A 17,598-nucleotide genomic window follows, 5' to 3' on the forward strand; every position below is an offset into this window, starting at 1 on the left:
CCATATCCAAACTAAAGGCAGAGCAGGCAAGGACATTGCCCTCCAGCAGACATGGAAGGATATGTGCTGCAAAACCTTTAATCAACATCCAGCTCTGTTCCCAGCGACTTTCCAGGCACAAAGGTTTGCAGATTGATGGGCTGATGGGCTAAGGTTCCCCAGAAGTAGTGCAGAGATCCCATTTCACTGATTTCACATCTTGATTTAAGAAGAGCTATTAGATGTCAAAAACAAATTTCAAACACACCCTTTTTGAAGATTGTGATTTATTCTATTATTTAAAAAAATCCAGTCCATCCCATTATATATTATATTTTTATCATTGATTATATTTAAGCATATTCCTTTAGTAGACTTAGAATACTTTAATTTGATTCCCTTGATAAATATTCATTTCAAGGTGACAGCCAGATGGGCAGTAGGCAGGAAAAAAACAGTTTATCCTTTGAGCAAATTTCTTATTGGTGCATTTCCTTATATGTTGTCATAAAGGCTAATCCCTCACCACACATTAATTTTATGACTTTGTGAATGCCAAACTCCAATGCACTTTTCAATCTACTCATGGACTGAATCATCTTATTTTTCCTTTGCAGAAAAGAAATATCATCTTATATTAGGCATGAATTTATAGCAGGCTTAATATTTAGCTTGTTGGAAGCTTTCTTTAAGGAGGCAAAGTTTGTAAAAGACTAATTCAGCTTTGTGACAGAACATGAAAATTCATATTTCCAACCAATGGGTTTCCAATAGAAGCCTTGCTTTGATTTGTTACGCTATGTCTTTATTTATCGGCTGTGTTCAGACTAACTATAATACCAAGTGTCCCATAATCCTCACGCCAGCTTGTCTCCATAGCTCATGTCCATTTTTCATTCTCATTCTACTCCATCTTTTGAGTAATGATGACAACAGTGATGAATGTAATAGAAGTGATCAGTCAGTGGCACCACAGTCTCAAGGGGACCTCCGGGTGAGTAATGGATCACCCTCCTGTGTACAGATGCTTTGTATGCATCATTGACTCCAGAAGCAGCTCTCAGAGCAGAGGTGTATGGGTCTAACATTGAATTTTATTTTTTCTTTCTACTCTAATCATGATGAATGTTTCTTTTGTTTATTGTCCAGCTTCTGGTGCTTACATCAATAATCTGAACTAAGATACATGAATAGTATTTATTATTAAAAATATGATGCTACCAGGTGCAGTGACACATACCTGCAGTTCCAACTGTCTATGAGGCTCAAGCAGGAAGACTGCTTGTGCCTGGGGGTTTGGATCTGCCTGAGACACATAGCAAAACCCTTTCTAAAATTATTTTTTAAATGTGACGCTAGGTTAATGACATTGACAAGCACAGCACACCATTGCCCTTAACCTGGCATTTTAAGACTTAGATTAAGTTATGTTATTTTCCATTGAGGCTCAGTGAGCACACGAACCAGGCCATGGTTTAGACACATCTGAGCAAGGGGGGAGACACAGAAAGACCAAGTTTGATGAAGATCCATACAAGGTTCTTATTAAGGACTTTGAAAGGGACTTATCCTGGTATCATCATTAGAGAACTTGACCAGACCAACATAGATTCCTGAGCCCCAAATCCAGCATTAAAAATTAAAAATCTATTGATTTTCTCAATACCCTGGTGCGGTCAATATTATCCTTATTTACTGGATTAGGAAAATTGAGATCAGAAAGGTGTAGTGATTTACGTTACAACTCTGATAAGGGATACAGTCTAAATTGGTTTATAAATGTTGTAGCTGTCAAATAGTTACTTTGTTAAGAATTAAAACTGAGAAAATAAAAAATATTCTCTCATGCATTTTTAAGATAACAATAATAAATGTATTTCATCTTAAAAAATACTGGCACCATATTTGAGAGGCCACCTAAAACCTTAGTCCACAAAACTAAATCACAGGACAGTTTGTTCTTTCAGTGTTTTACCTGAACCTCCTCTGGTCAATGGCAGCTTGCCTTTACGGGTTGCTGCTCCTGTTCAATTTCAGAAAGAAGGAGATAGGTACAGAGCCATGCACACCCCCCAGCTCCCTCCCTCATAGCACTCAAACACCCAAATCAGGCTGTTTCCTGAGTATGAGGGTAAAGTACAAGTAAGGGTGAAGAGGGTGGACCAGGGGCTGGGGTTGTGGCTCAGTGGTAGAGCACTGGCCTCGCACGTGTGAGACCTTGGGTTGGATCCTCAACACCACATAAAAATAAGTGAATAAAATAAAGGTATTGTGTCCAACTACAACTAAAAAACAAATATTTTAAAAAAGAGGGTGATCCAGTCTGGAGTTAAAGAGGATTTACATCAGGAAGTAAAATGAGAATGAAAAGATATAAGAAGGGATGGGAAGAGAACCACCTGAGCCAGTCATAGGCTGATCTCTGGAACAGCTTCTGTTTGAGAGCTGAAGATGGATGAGGCTAAAATGACAAAAAGAGTGGGATCCCTTGGTGGTGGCCCAGGTCTCGGCAGGCTGCAGTTTCAATGGACTTCAGGTAATGATTCTCTCTGGTGATGAAGGGGTTGACATGACACTTAGTCACCAGTCAAGGTCAGGTGGGGGATATAGTTATGAGAACCAGATTGGCTGGGTTATTGGTCCAGGAAGCAGGGGCAGCTGTAGTTGGAAAGGCAGCTAGGGCTGAGTGAACCAGGCCCACCAGGATGGAGCCATGCTGGGGGCTCAGCCTGCTTGGCCATATCTTCTGTGAAGTGTCCATCCAGAATCCTTACTCTGGCCCCCACCAGATATGTCCAGATTTCTTTCCAGGGATCCAGGCCCTACCTCTTCTGCATAAAAACAGCTTCTCTAGGGTATAGAAGCTGCTTATTCAGGAAATGGAGTTGGTGAAACTGTTGTAGCCACCAATGTGACATCTTCAAACTGGTCATTAATAGACGGTAAGCCTAAGCTTATTTTCAAGTTAAGAACAAGGTGTTAGATGCCAAAAACATATTCCTGAGCCACATATGGTCATAACAAAGCTTTCATGCACCCTTGGAACTGCACCCAGTTCTGTAAGCACTCAGGTAATTAGGGATTTCAGATTTGCAATGCACGTTTTGACACCTTCTCGGGAAAACGTTTGGAGTTGAGCATAAATAATATCTTAGTTTTGTAAACCTAAACAATTTACATATAACACTCTTACATCATGACTTCATTTGACATTCACAACTATTAATGAAGTAAACACAAATATTCTCATTTCATAGATAAGAACAAACTGGGTTAATCAAATGTCTTGCCTGAGACTTTACAGCTAGGATGTGGCAGGTCAGATCTTTAGAACTCACCCACTTTATTCTCCCTCCCTGGAGATTTTGGTCTCCTTAGGTTGGTCTTTCTTCCCAGTGTATCCCTTCAACCTCGAATTTTATATTTTTGTGTCAATGACTCAATCATGAGATCATGGATCGAAATAGTAGCCCATGTCTTTTATTTTCCCTCATTTTAAAAGTGAAGTGCTTGGCTTAAGTGGTCGTTCTTTGAAGCTTCTTTCTCTGTTTTGTTTCACTTTTTTGAGGCGTGGTCTCATTATGTTGCTGAGGCTGGTGTCCCATTCATGGGCTCAAGTGATCCTCCTGCCTCAGCCTTCCCAATAGCTGGAAATAAAGGCATGCACTGTCATGGCTCTTTGAGTTTTATTAAGGAAATTCTCACTTCTCCCCTTCCTATGGAATCCAGATGACCATGTCCAGATTCTCTTAAAACCATGGACAGTGAGCAATAGCTGATGTGGGTCTAACAATTGCTTCAAAGTCATTTGTAGCACATGCTCATATATAAGAATTCCTCAAAAATGAATGTGCCTTTGTTTTGGTTTGGGGGGATCAGTCAGACATAGTCAGATTCCCAATATCTTGCTACCTAATATCAGATATTAGATATCCCAATATCTTACCAATATCTCTAGCCTATGATATCATCACTCACCCCCACCCCACCTCCAGCTTGTTTTTCTAGTACTCCAAGCTCCAGCCACAAAGGAATTCCCAAGCATCCAGCATGGCTTTGAAGCTAAGGACACACTATGACTATGACCAGGAATGTTCTTTCTTTCTACCTTCTCAGAGGTAACTTGTGCTCATTCTTCAGCTCTCCCCATAGACAGAAATCCTTCAGGACACCATCTCTGAATCACAAGTCTAGCTTAGTCTCTCTTTTGCATGCTATAGAGCCATGTAGGCAAGCACAGAGGTTCTGCAGTTAAAAGAACCATGATTGGACTCTCCACACTGGCAAACTTAACCTCTCTGGAATTTGATGTCTTTCCTGTAAAATTTGGGTAATATCCATTTCTTTATAATTGCTGTTTAAAAATTGAAGGTGAGAATCTATAAGCACAGAGAACAATTGCCTATAGCATAAGTAGGGGCATAGTAGATGCATCTCAATGAGCATCTTTTTTCTTTTTTAGCCTGTGTTGCCAGGAATAGGAGGCTGGATTAGTTATCTGAGTTTCTTCTGTTGGGAATTCATGGCTGTATCTTTGCTCATGTTGACTTCCTACTGTGAAGTGCCCCTTTTCCCCTACTCTACCCACCCTCAGGGTCCTGTTTGACATATCCGTACTTCTCCCATGATGATATTGGCCCCCACTGTGAGTTTTTACCTATTATTCATCTATTAATAACAGTAGGAATCTTCAATTATTAGGCCTACTATGTGCCCCACACTATAATACATGATGAGCATCTGATAGCTATTTAACCCTCCACTGGTCCCAGAAGGGATGAGCTCTGACTATCTCCTCATCCCTGAATAAATGAGGCTTGGGTAAATTTTCCTTGTCACAAATGAGACAGCTGAGATTTGAATCCTTCCTGACCCCGTGGCACAACCTGCCACTCTTCCTGGTTATCAGGTGCACCATCCTTGTGGGTAAACTCTCTTCCTTCCTAAACAGAGTAAAAGCACTGTGGTGTTAGAGAAGGACAATCTTGTTCTCTAAAGTATAGTCAATGTGAAGCCAGGAGCTCTGGACGCTGTCTAGATGTGACACATCCAGGGAGATGGAGCAAGAGGAAGGTGACGACTGTGATGGAGGGCCAGGTTCTAGGGGCTATTGCTAGAGTTTCCCTGCTTAAAATTTCTACTGTCTATATAACTTTGGGGGAAGGGGAAACTGGAAATTCCATTTACCAGTCTAATAACAAAAGATGGATCTGCAAGGGCTTTGAGGTCAAAGTTTATTTGGAAGGGGATTCCAGAGGAATAGATGAGTAAGCCAGGGAAGGGAAGAGAGCTAATCAAAGGCTCTAATAAGCAGATTACTGCTGCAGGCAACCAGAGCTGATCTCATTAGGGATCCTGGGAAACCATTTAGACTGGGTCAGAAAATTACAGCTGAATCCAGCCTGTTAGTTTTTTTATTATGACTCTAAAGCAAAAATGGTTTTATATTTTTAAATGATAGAAAAATAATTAAATATTTTATGACATGAAAGTTCTTGAGATTCAAATTTTAGTAGTGATGTTTTCTTGTTATAAATCCTTGTCCATTTATTTACATTTCATCTATGCTATCACTGCTTGTACCCTAAAACTGCTGAACTGAGTAGTTGTGGTGGAGACCAGATGATCCACAATGATTAAAATATTTACTAGGAGGGTGGTGGAAGGAGAGGGTCATCATTATACAAAATACATGTATGAAGATGTGAATTTGGTGTCAACATACCTTATATACAAACAGATATGATAAATGGTGGTATAAAAGTGTATTAAGAATTGTATGCAAAAAAATAATAGAGCTCATGTATAATGGCATAATTTGGTGTGAACATACTTTATACAGAGTTACAAAAATTGTGCTGTGAATGGATAATTATGAACGTAATGCACTCCACTATTGTCATGTATGTAAGATATAAATTTTAAAAAGAAAGAAAAAAATATATTTACTAGGGGCTAGGGTTGTGGCACAGTGGTAGAGTGCTTGCCTAGCATGTGTGAGGTACTGGGTTCAAGTCTCAGCACCACATATAAATAAATAAATAAAGATCCATCAAAAACTAATAAAAATATTTTTTAAAAAATATTTAGTAACTGGTTCCTCATAGGAAAGATTTAAAATCATGATTTAGGTCATGTTGCCACATTGTCTCTCCCAAAGGATCCTCTTGAATCATTGCTACAGGGATACTCCCAAAGGCTTTAATTTCCCAATACTTGTAGCCCACTTCTTGTCCAAGCAACCTACAAATACTCTCCAAAAGAGTTCCGAGTCTTTTATAGCAGGAAGCAGATTGTATATTTGGAAACCAGTAGGATCCAAGGTGATCTATGTAAGGTACAGAGAGCTCCTGATACAGGAGCAATTTCTTCAGATTGGAGAATTCCCACAGCCCATTTTTTATTGGCTGTCAACCATAGTACATTGAGCAATTAGCCTCATGTAAAGACACAGGAAGGAACAAACATCCAAAGACAGTTTGTCTATAAAGAAACTGTCTTGTACAAGATGCTAGTGGCATTTCTGTCCCTCTTGACATGTGGTCCAGCAGCAAGGACATGCTGAAAAACAGTGAATGCATGAGCTTCTGCATTTCCTATAGCAGCACTTTCTGCTACAACAGCAGAATGGACAAGATTGTCTCCATTTTGTTCTCAAATTTCACCTCCACCATGTGTGGCCTTTGCACCAGGTAAAAATCAAGCCCACCCTTCTTGTTGAGGAACTGTTCAGCAACCTGCTTTAAAACAGGATGACTCACAGCAAACCCAATCAAAGTCATTCTTGTGCTTGTAAAATGGTTCTGAACAAAGTGATATAACTCTTGTGATGTCACTTTTCCAATCCTATAGTCAGGACAATACAATGAATTAGCTAAGGCATTCTGGTAAATAGCAGCATGCAAATTTTCAATGAGAAGAGCCTGTGGATTCTGAAAAGCCACAGCTTTTTCAATCCTTAGCTGAGACTGAAGGGCAGCTGCTTCCCAACAACAAAATTTTGGTGCTGTGGTGACATGGAGCAGGAATTCCATTAAAATGTCACCATCATCCTGCAGGCACTCCATTTCCCAGTCACACTTAGTTTACCATCACTTGCTTCAATTCCTTGGGTTATCTTGAAAGATGAAGCACCCTTTGTAGTTAAACTGGATGCAAGACACAGCAAATGAGAGGTTCCTAAATTGTTGGAGCCCTAATATCTACTGCCTGATTTAATGTACAAACCAATTCTTGATGCAGGAGCATAGTTTACCAGAGAAGCAATTACCAAACCATTTGGTAATTTGGTAAACTCAAGGTCCTGAGGATGTAGAGTAACTCCTGCAGGGGCAGTTGTACATTTAATTTGGGGGACAACTTTGAAGGAATAAAATCTTGAGAAGGACCTGGCTCTAGTCAGTAGCTTCATGGCTCAAGAGTGCTCTGACTCACTGTCAGTGTGGTTTAAAGACAAGCAAGATGGTACCAGGCTGTTGCCAAAGGAAAGCACCAGACATTCAATGTTTCTGCTTTCAATGCCAATTATTTGGATTCTGGGCTTTTTGGAATTTACACTATCTCCTAGGCTGTAGTTGCTGTAGATGTGATCAAGGCTGCCTATAATCAAGTAAAAACAATTGCCCAAGGAAACCTTTCCAATGCAGATGTCCAGGCTGCCTAAAACAAGCTGAAAGCTGAATACCTGATGTCACTAGAGTCTTTTGAAGGCTTCCTAAATGAAGTTGGATCCCAGACTCTAGCTGCTGGTTCTTACACACCACCATTCACACTCCTTCAGCAAATTGACTCAGTGGCTAACACTGATGTCATAAATGATGCGAAGCAATTTGTTTCTGTCCAGAAGTCAATGGCAGCAAGCAGAAACTTGGGGCATACGCCTTTTGTTGATGAGTTGTAACACTGAAGCACATGCTGCAGGGGAGAGGTGGAACATTTTAATCTCAGCCCAGAGCAGCAGACATGTGAAAGTCAAAAGTCTATAATTTATCTTGTTCTTTCTCAATCAACTAAAATATCATAAAACATATATGCGGGGACTGGCATTGTAGGTGACACCGAGGTATTACTCTATGGGTTTAGGGACTGGGATAGAATTCAGTCAGAAAAAGACAATCTGTTAGAACAAGACAAAATGAGCAAAGTAGAGAAAACATAAAATCAAAGAAAATGAAATAAGAATGAGCAATACAAATAACATACACCTTAACTAGGAGTAGTTCTGTCCATAGATTTCTATTAATGGGGAGAAGCATTAGATCAGAGCCTGGTTCACTGTTTTCATCAAGAAGATATTTTCTATAGTTCTGGAGAGAGCAGAAAAATGTTCTTCCTATTTTTCCACACAGGTGGAGATAGGGAGGAAGCTGTTGGAAGAATAGTTGTAATCTGAATTGCCCTTTCTTAAAAAGGATATTTTTCTTTCCAGGGAGCTCTTGCAGTGCTTTTCTAGTTAAGGAATGTGGAGGTTGAAGTGGGGGTGTATGTTTGCTTTTAGTTGCTGTGACAGATACATGAGGAAAAAAAATTAGATAAGGAAAGATTCATTCTGTCTTATGGTTTCAGAGGTTTCAGTCCATGGTCAGCTGACTTCAAGATAAAACACTTTAGCAGAAAGACATGGCAGAAGAAAACTGCTCACTTCATGGCAGCCAGGAAGTGGTGGGGGATGGGGGGCAGGATCAGGGACAAATATATCCCCAAAGGGTACACCCCCAGTGACCTACTTTCTCCAACCCTGCCACACCTCCTCCCTGTAGTCCATTTTAAGTCTTTTGGAGACATTCCAGATACAAACCATACATGGTGGGATGTTCATAAAGGACTGGGGAAGTGGTTCTATGAACCAGATTTGAAATAGCATTGATATATTGCAGCCAATGTTTTATCAAAAGAGTTTGAGCCTTAAAATTCTAGTTAAGTAGTAGATTAGCAGCCAAATAAATATGCCATCTTCATAATCATAAGAGGGCCTAGAGCCAGTTTCCTTTCCTGTGCAAGCCAGCCCCATGGAATTTTAAAGACAATATTCCTATTAGGGGTAAAGTGGATTGGGTGCCTCTTCTCTGAAGAAGATCCCAAGCTGACCTTGAGTACCCTGTGTGCACTCTGGAAGTGGTATAAGATAACTATCTAGTCTCTCCAAACCTGATTCAGAGATAACGACTCTGGGTCTTCAGGAAGGTTGCTTAAGAGATTCTCTTTATTCCATCTAATTTTGTTCAAGTAGGTTCTGACAGCTGGACCTTTTGTATTATATTTCTGTATCCTCTGGGTACAGCATATTTTGCCCATTTGAATGGCTCTTTCTGTGAGCATCTTGAAGCCCTAGTAGACTCTAATAGGTAACTGGGTCCCTGTCCTCTAAGGTCCTGTCCTCTAAGGAGCCAGAGCATGTACATGATCACCAGAAAGCTTTGTTACTCATTTGACTGAAAACAAGAGCCTCATGTGAACACGTATGAAAGAGATGCAGTTGAGATTTGTGAAATGGTTTTTATGTCCCCATTACTTAGACTAGGGGAGCTGACTCTTTCCAGTCAATCATATCTGAACTGTCTAGCTATATAAAGCAAAAAGCTTATACAGCATTTGCTTTTGTAAATAAACATGTTTTAGATAAGGTGGAGCATATTTAAAACTTCTGATATGACAAAATATACCAAAAAAAAATGGAAAGACACATGCTAAACTGGGAAAATTTTTTTGTAACAGTTATGACAGAAAAGTATTAATACTGAGAATACTGTAAAGAGTTTCTGGTCAACTGGAAAAAGACAAAAACTTAGTAGGAAAAAATGAACAAGGGGAATAAAAAGGAAAATTAAAGAAGATAAAATGGAAGTGGCCAATAAATATATTAAATAATGCTCATCTTCACTAGGAACCATGGAAATAAAAATATTTTAAAACATGATATCATTTTTACCCAATGTAATGACAAAAAAAAATATTTAAACATTTTACATTAATGCTCCAGTGGAGGAAAGGGAAAAGCTCTTCTCAATGTTGCTGGAGGGAGTGTAAATGTACATGACAACATTAGAGGATACTCTGGCAGTATCACAATTAAAATGAGTCTGTCCTCATGGTCAACTATTCTGCTCTAGGTATTTACATCAGAGAAATACTTATGGGGGCAGAGGCTGCCAGTTACCACCACATCTGTTCCTCATTTCTTGTGTTGTAATAAGATCTCCAGATAACCAGCAAGGAATTACATTTCCCAGCTTCCCTTAAGGGGAAATGTGACCAAATTTCAGCCAATGAGATGTAATAAGAGACTGCGATTTTTAAAGAAGTTTCCTTATGGGAAAGAATATAAATTTTCTTCCTTTTGTCTTTTTTATCAATGGCCAGTAGAAGAGAAAGGTGATAAGAGAGACATGCATGAGGCATAGACATGTGAGGGTGGAGAAGATATTAGAGAGATGCATTTACAAGTCAAAGAATCCTGACAGCCAGCAGAAGCTGGAAGAAGTAAGGATGTCTCCTAGAGCCTTCAGAGAGAGTGCAGCCCTGCCAACGCTTTGATTTTGGACTCTGTATGAGAATACTTCCATTGTTTTAATATTTCCATTTCTGGTAGTTTGTTATAGCAGTCCAGGAATATGAATATACCATGATGTACTCATTTCATAGGATATTTTTCAGAAGTTGGAAAGGATACGCTCCATTTATATGGAAAGATATTGGCATGGAAAGATCTTGAAGATAATGGTGCTTGATTAAAGCATGTGACAGTTCATATCCATAAAAATACCATTTACACTTGTGGAAACCATAAACAAGGCTCTGCTTTTTATAGTAATAAATAAATAATATAGTGGAGACACATCTTTTGTGGATCAAGTGAAGAACAATGTTGACCTTTTGAAGGATGGAGAAATAAGAGAATCAGGATTGGGGGAAGTAATCAGAAGAATTAGCTTTTTCACAAGATGAATATTTACATATGAATTGTGTAATAAATAATATAAATACCAACATGGCACTCCAGATCTGGGAGACCAGTGGCAGAGAAGATCCTTGTTTGGGCCTCTGGCTCCAAGGTCTTGGAATATCTTTTGGAGTTACTCACTGCCCTGTCCCACCTGACTCCCCCCAATATGTGCATGTTCTTATCCCAGAAACTGTGACCGTTACCTTGTACAGCAAGAGGGACATTGCAGATGTGATGAAGGATTCTGAGATTTGAATATTATCCTAGATTATCTGGGTGTGTTTGATGACAGGGTTCTATAAGAGAGTGCATGGTCAGGGGAGAAGGTATGTGCCAATGGAAGCAGAGGCTACAGTGATGCACTCTGGAAATGGATGAAAGGGACCAGCTAAAGAATCCAGGTGGCCAGGCAGCACTGCAAAAGTCAAGGAAACAGATCCTCCCTAAGGACCTCCTGAAGGAACCAGCATTCAACACCTTGAATTTAGGCCAATGAAACAGATTTCAGACTTCTGACATCAAAAGTATAAGAGAATAAAGTTGTGTTGTTTTAAGCCAGTGTGTTTGTTGTAATTTGTTATAGCAGTAACAGGAAATGAACACACTTCTCTGTCCTTACTATCAATGCCTGCTAAACACAGCAAACCTTTGTGAAGAAAGTTCTAAGACTTAGGGGCATATATTTTAAATTAATATGTACTTATCTGTGCTGCTAGAACAAAATAGCACAGAATGGATAATTTGTAAATAATAGAAATTTGTTTCTCATAGTTCCAGGGGCTGGGAGTTCATAATCAAAGCTCAAACAGGTGAGGCTCCATCTCTGATTCCAAGATGATGTCTTGTTGCTGTGTCTTCTGGGAGGGAAGAACATTGTGTCCCTCATGGAAGATCACAAAAGGGCCCAACTAGTTCCCTCTAGTCCTTATATAAGGTTACTCATCACCACCTGAAATCTCTACTCATTACTGTACCCTGTGGATTCAGTTTCAACCTGTACATTCTGGATGGAGGCATCCATTCAAACCATAGTAGTATTTGTCTGAACTTCTGAGTTGCAACATGCTTGCTTCCAATGCTGACCTTATTAGAGACAGGCTGGCATACACAACCAGGTTTAATCATCACTTAACTAGCCTGTGTAAGAAAAACAGGACTCTTCTCTGTTTCCCCTGACACTATCTATCTACACTAAAAACTTCTTAAAAGACAAGATGATACCCATGTAGGATAAGAAAGTTTCTAAATTTCAAAATTTTGCCTGATAAGTCTTGAGATATTACAGAGAGAATGAAGACTTTCCTTCTTCTAAATTTGAATTCTAAGTGTGCTCAGCTATTTGAGTTTTGTTCTGGAAACCACAGCAAGCTAAGGATAAAACTGATACAGTCCATATTACTCCTTGTGATATGCCAGCCAAATAAGAAATTATACAGCCCAGCAATGATTTCCAGATGAATGATTGTTTTATTTTTTTTAATATTTATTTATTTTTTAGTTATTGGAGGACACAACATCTTTGTTTGTATGTGGTGCTGGAGGATCGAACCCAGGCCGCACGCATGCCAGGCGAGCGCGCTACCACTTGAGCCACATCCCCAGCCCTGAATGATTGTTTTAAAACTCAGTCACAAATGTCTAAGGAACTCTCTTCTTATAAACCGAAACTCCATTCTATGTATGGCCTCCCTCATTACCAGAAAATTCCACTGGATGTGAATTCTCATTGGGGAAAAGCTGATATCTCCCTGCAGACTGACCCTGATGTGCTGGGTAAATAGTAGCTGGTCAAGGGCTGTCCACTCATGAAAACTGTCAACACTACTCCCAGAAAATAGAAGAGAAGGAGATGTGTACTGCAGAAGCAGGAGGAATATTTTGTCTTTACAAAGCATTATCATGACCCTAAAAACAGTTTTCCACAGAAGAGACAGGTGGACAATCTGAAACAAACTCTCTTATTTGAAGTTCTTGAAACTTCTTGTGCAGGAATTCTTTGGATTTATGCATCGGATGACCTGCTGGTGGTGACAAATAGGGATACAGTAACATTATCGCTCCATACACCATTTTTCCTCTAAGAATGTGTGGAAAGAAGTGATTTCCAGAGCAAAACTCCTACAGAACATGAATGTGATGAATCATTTTCAGAATGTTTTGGATCATTGAAACAGTCAACTTTTAAGCACAAAGTACAAATTAGCTTTATGACTACACAAAGGAAGAATCCAGAAGAAAAATCAAAGCTTCCAGATGAACTTACAGAGGAATAATGTGCTTCAGTGGACCACCTCCTGGGGCCAGTTCTCCCTCTGAGATGTTGACCATTTTGAATATAGAGGATTCTCTCAGGTCCACCTCTACACATAGGTTGCCTTTTGGTCAGAGAAAAGAAGGTCATCTTGAAGGCAGAGGGTGTTTTGGTCAACTTCTGTTGCTCTGAGTCCACCCTCAACACATGGAATCCCTGAGGAGATGTTGCTTCTCAAGGTCCAGACTGAAAACCTGCTGCTGCACACCCTACTCCACCATGAGGTACTGCTTTCCCTGAAGATGGGGACACCAGCCCCATGACTCTTGGGACTCATCCCGTCATTGGACAGGATTCAATCTGGGAATCATTCCTGATGGGAGAACTCACAGCATTTTTCCATGTGCCTATCCACAACTCTCATTTCCTGATGGGTAGAAGGACTCAGCTCTGGAAGATGAGGACGTGTTAATCAGCTTTCCACTGCTGTAACAAATACCTGAAATACTCATAACTAAGAAAGAGGAAGGCTTACTTTGACTAGCTTTTGTAGATTTCAGTTCATGTTTGGTCTTTGGGTCTGTGACAAGGCAGTGCATCATGGTGGGAGCAAACAACAGAGGAAACAGGTCACCTCCTGGAAACCAAGAATCAAAGAGAGAGGAAGGGCCCGGGTCCCAGTATCCCTTTCTCAGGCATGTATCTAAGGATCTAACTTCCTCTAGTTAGGCCCAGCCTTTTATAGCCTTCACCACCTCCCAGTTGTGCCACATGCTGGGGACCACACCCTGAACACATGGCCTTTGGGGGACATTTCAGTTCCAAACCACAATAATAGAAGAGAAGGTCCAGTGTTGTCTGGTCTTTGAAGAGAAACTGAGAAAGAGGAGAACATATCAACCCTTCTCTGACTGACTCCTCTTGTCCTTTACCATTAAAGTTAGATCCAGTTGTAGAGTAAAGTGATTATGTTAGGAACAACTTGTCTTCCAGACTCCTCCTTATCTATTTGTTTTCCCCAACCACATTTCCTTCCCTTTCCCTCTCACCCTGGTCAGAATGACCAGCTTTGCCTCCAGAAGGAGGAAGCACTGAGTCAGATAGCTCTAGAATGAGGCAAATATCCAAGAGGTAGGAACTTCCATTTTTCTAGACTGTTCCAAATGTTACACAAATACGTGTGTGCATACCTGTATGAAGACTGTGTACACACATGACTGCTATTGTTTGGATGTTGGATGTCCCCCAAAGGCACACATGTTAAAGCCTTGCTCCTTCGAGTGGTACTATTTGGAAGTGATGGAGCCTATAGGAGGAGGAGCCCAGTGGAAAGTCTTTAGGACATTGTGGGTGTGCCCTTAAAAGGGTTAGTGGAACCCTAGTCCCTTCCTCATTCATTTTTTGCCCCCTGAGATAAGCAGTTTTGCTCTGACACATTTTCTTGCCATGATATGCTGCTTTGCCAGAGCCCAAAGCAATGGGGCCAGTTAATCATAAACTGGAATCTCTAAAACTGTGAGCCAAAATAAACCTTTTCTCTTTAAAAGTTAATGGCTTCAGGTATTTTATTATAGTGATGGAAAGGTAACACAATACCCATGCATATTTTAATCATACCTATATCTGCAAATTGGCATATGTGTCTATATGAGCCCCACCACAATCACTTCTAAAAGCAAAAACAACACAACTAGTAAGCAGGTATACAAACATACCTTCAGGGAGATCAGAGATGAATGAGGAGGGAACAAATTTGACTTTGCCAAACCTATTCTCTGTTTTAATATGCCAAAGCATACACATGTACTGTATTAACATGTACTTGTGCATAATGTATACGTGACACTGCCTGTCACAGTCTGGCTGGGCACAGAATCACGAGCCACCACACACCTTGTAGATTCAAACAGCAATTCTTTATTCCCGAACTCTACAAACACATTCTCGGGAAATCCAAGTTCTGCCGCCAAAATTCACGTACTCCACCAGGCTTTGAATCCCAAAAACTTTCTGAATTCCATGAGAACTCAACGGGAACTCAGGCAGCAGGATACGTCCTATTCCCAGCAGCAATAACCTTAAACCTGGAACTGCCCTAAACCCAGATTGTCCTAAATCGGGAACGCCCTAAACCCAAGGAGCGGGATACTTCCTAAAACCTGCAGGATACACCCTAAACCTGGATCCATCCTGGTCCTTGAGCAGGGTCACCTTTCTCAAACATACATGCAATGTCATAGTGAATGTCCAAGGCAAGACCATTTCCACGAGTCCTTCCTCTAAGCAACATGGGGTACGCTGGCAAGGAAATTTCGATGCGTCATTCCTACTTGGCAATGGCCCTCAGCAACTGCCATCTGGGACAAGTATGTTTCAAATGATGTATCTAAAAGTGGAAGTGATCTACCTCAGCTGCCATCCAGTGTCTGTGTAAAGTGAGTGATTTCGCTTTTGTACTTGGAAGTTGTGTATCAAGTGTTCTCAGTAGCTCCAAAATGTCTTGTGAGAGAGGTTCAAAGGCAAGTGGAAGAAAAGTCTGTGGCTAAAATAAGTTTAGGAAAGCATATTGTTCTTGGCCACTTCAACAGTATATATCCCAAGCCTCAGTAGTGTGGTCTCTCTCTACCAGCGAGATGGTAGAGGAGAGTGGTAGAGGAGAGTGTGGCTGTGGAGTAGCTCATCAAGACCTCAGGAGACTAAGCAGGAAGCAGGTCAGATTTTATTGTGCAGTTACCATGTACATGTACTTGGGCAGTAGCTAGGCAGACTATAGGCAGCCACCAACACAATTTCTTGCTAACTATCCTTGCAGCGACCAGTCGAGCAGGGACTGCAACATATGGCCTCACACCCAGGGCTGTGCCTATGGGGTAGGCAGCCTGCTGCTCATGTACCTAGAACAAGGGGAATGGCCTGCCACTCAGACGCCCTTACAGGTGCCCTTAACGTATGCCATGCATGCAGTATTCCATGCACCTGTCCCAACACAGTTAAGTCTTGTTGTGTCTCTTTGTCAAGTTTATCACTTCTCTGGGATGCTGCCAAATGTATCTGAAAGAGATCTCATACCTTGCTGAACATCATTCAGTGATGAGCAGATGTAATACCACATGTAGGTTTTTAGCACCTTCCTTTCTCCACACAGGAGGAGACTTTGGGGTTTTGACTGGCAAGTCAGTGTCTCAAGTCAGTGACTCAAGAAAACTGGTCGTCTTTTTGTATGTCTGTGTGGTACTGGGGATTGAACCCAGGGCCTCACACATAGTATGCAAGCTCTGAACCTCTGAGTTACATCCCCACCTCTCACTCATCTTTTTGAGTCATCCTTTTTTAACATTCTCTTGGCTGAAGAGAGCACTGCACTTCTCATCTGAAGTGATTTCTCCAGTATGTATCTTTATTCTTTCAGTGTGCCTCAGTCACTTATTTTATTGAAACCAAGTTGTGGTATTTAAAAAAAGAAGATAACTATGTTTTGATAATAATTTTCTTGAAATGTTAAAGTTTGTTTGATTTTTGGCATTTTTGGTTTGTTTGATTTTTAAAGTTTTTTTTTATTTTAAATTTTCAAAGCAATAATATAATAAAGTTACCCAAAGCTTTTAGAGTTTTCTCTTTTTTATTTAAAATTTCCAAAGTAATAATACAATAAAGTCTCCCCAAATTCATCAACGGCTGGTCCCTTGCCATGTTCTGTCTCCTTTCTCTGTACACACCTCCTTCTTACAGAATCATGGGGAAGTGGGCCCAGGTGCCAGGACAGTCCCTTGGATACAGCCCCAAAGCCCCTGTACCCGGAGTAAGTCAATATTCCAGAATTCCAGAATAGATCTATTTTCCCTTTTAGTTCAGAATGGAGTTGAAAGTCCACACATTTGCATTTGACTCTTACATTCTGGCCTTGTCCCCTCCTGTGGAATACTCCTGTCACGTCACTGTTCTTCATGACAACAAGTTCTTTGAAGAGTTCCTGCAAAAACATCCTACATTCTTTTCTCATGATTTAAACATTCCCAGGAAGAACACTCTTTGCACAATAGATATTACTCAGCCTTAAAAAAGAATAAAATTATGGCATTTGCAAGTAAATGGATGGAGGTAGAGAATATTATGCCAAGCAAAATAAGCCAATCCCAAAAAACAAAAGGCAAAATGTTTTCTCTGATATGCAGATGGTGATCCATAATGGGGAGGTGGGACTAGAGAAGAATGGAGAAAATCTGGATTGGGCACTGGGGAGTGAGGGGAGAGGAGGAACTATGGGAATGGGAAGGATGGTGGATTGAGACTGACATTATTACCCTATGTGCATATATGACTGCATGAATGGTGTGACTCTGTATTGTGTGCAGCCAGAGGAATGAGAATTTGTGTTCCATTTATGTACAATAAGTTGAAATTCATTCTGCTGTCATGCATAACTAAT

The 17,598-nt window shown here is 40.4% G+C and overlaps 1 pseudogene; it reads right to left on the minus strand.

Annotated features, from left to right (window-relative positions):
• Nucleotides 1-6,462: 6,462 nt before the first annotated feature.
• Nucleotides 6,463-7,390, minus strand: LOC113196794 (cytochrome b-c1 complex subunit 2, mitochondrial pseudogene; annotated as a pseudogene).
• Between the last annotated feature and the right edge of the window lie 10,208 nt (nucleotides 7,391-17,598).

This window comes from Urocitellus parryii, chromosome 13, assembly GCF_045843805.1.
Source record: "Urocitellus parryii isolate mUroPar1 chromosome 13, mUroPar1.hap1, whole genome shotgun sequence".
NCBI classification, from domain to species: domain Eukaryota; kingdom Metazoa; phylum Chordata; class Mammalia; order Rodentia; family Sciuridae; genus Urocitellus; species Urocitellus parryii.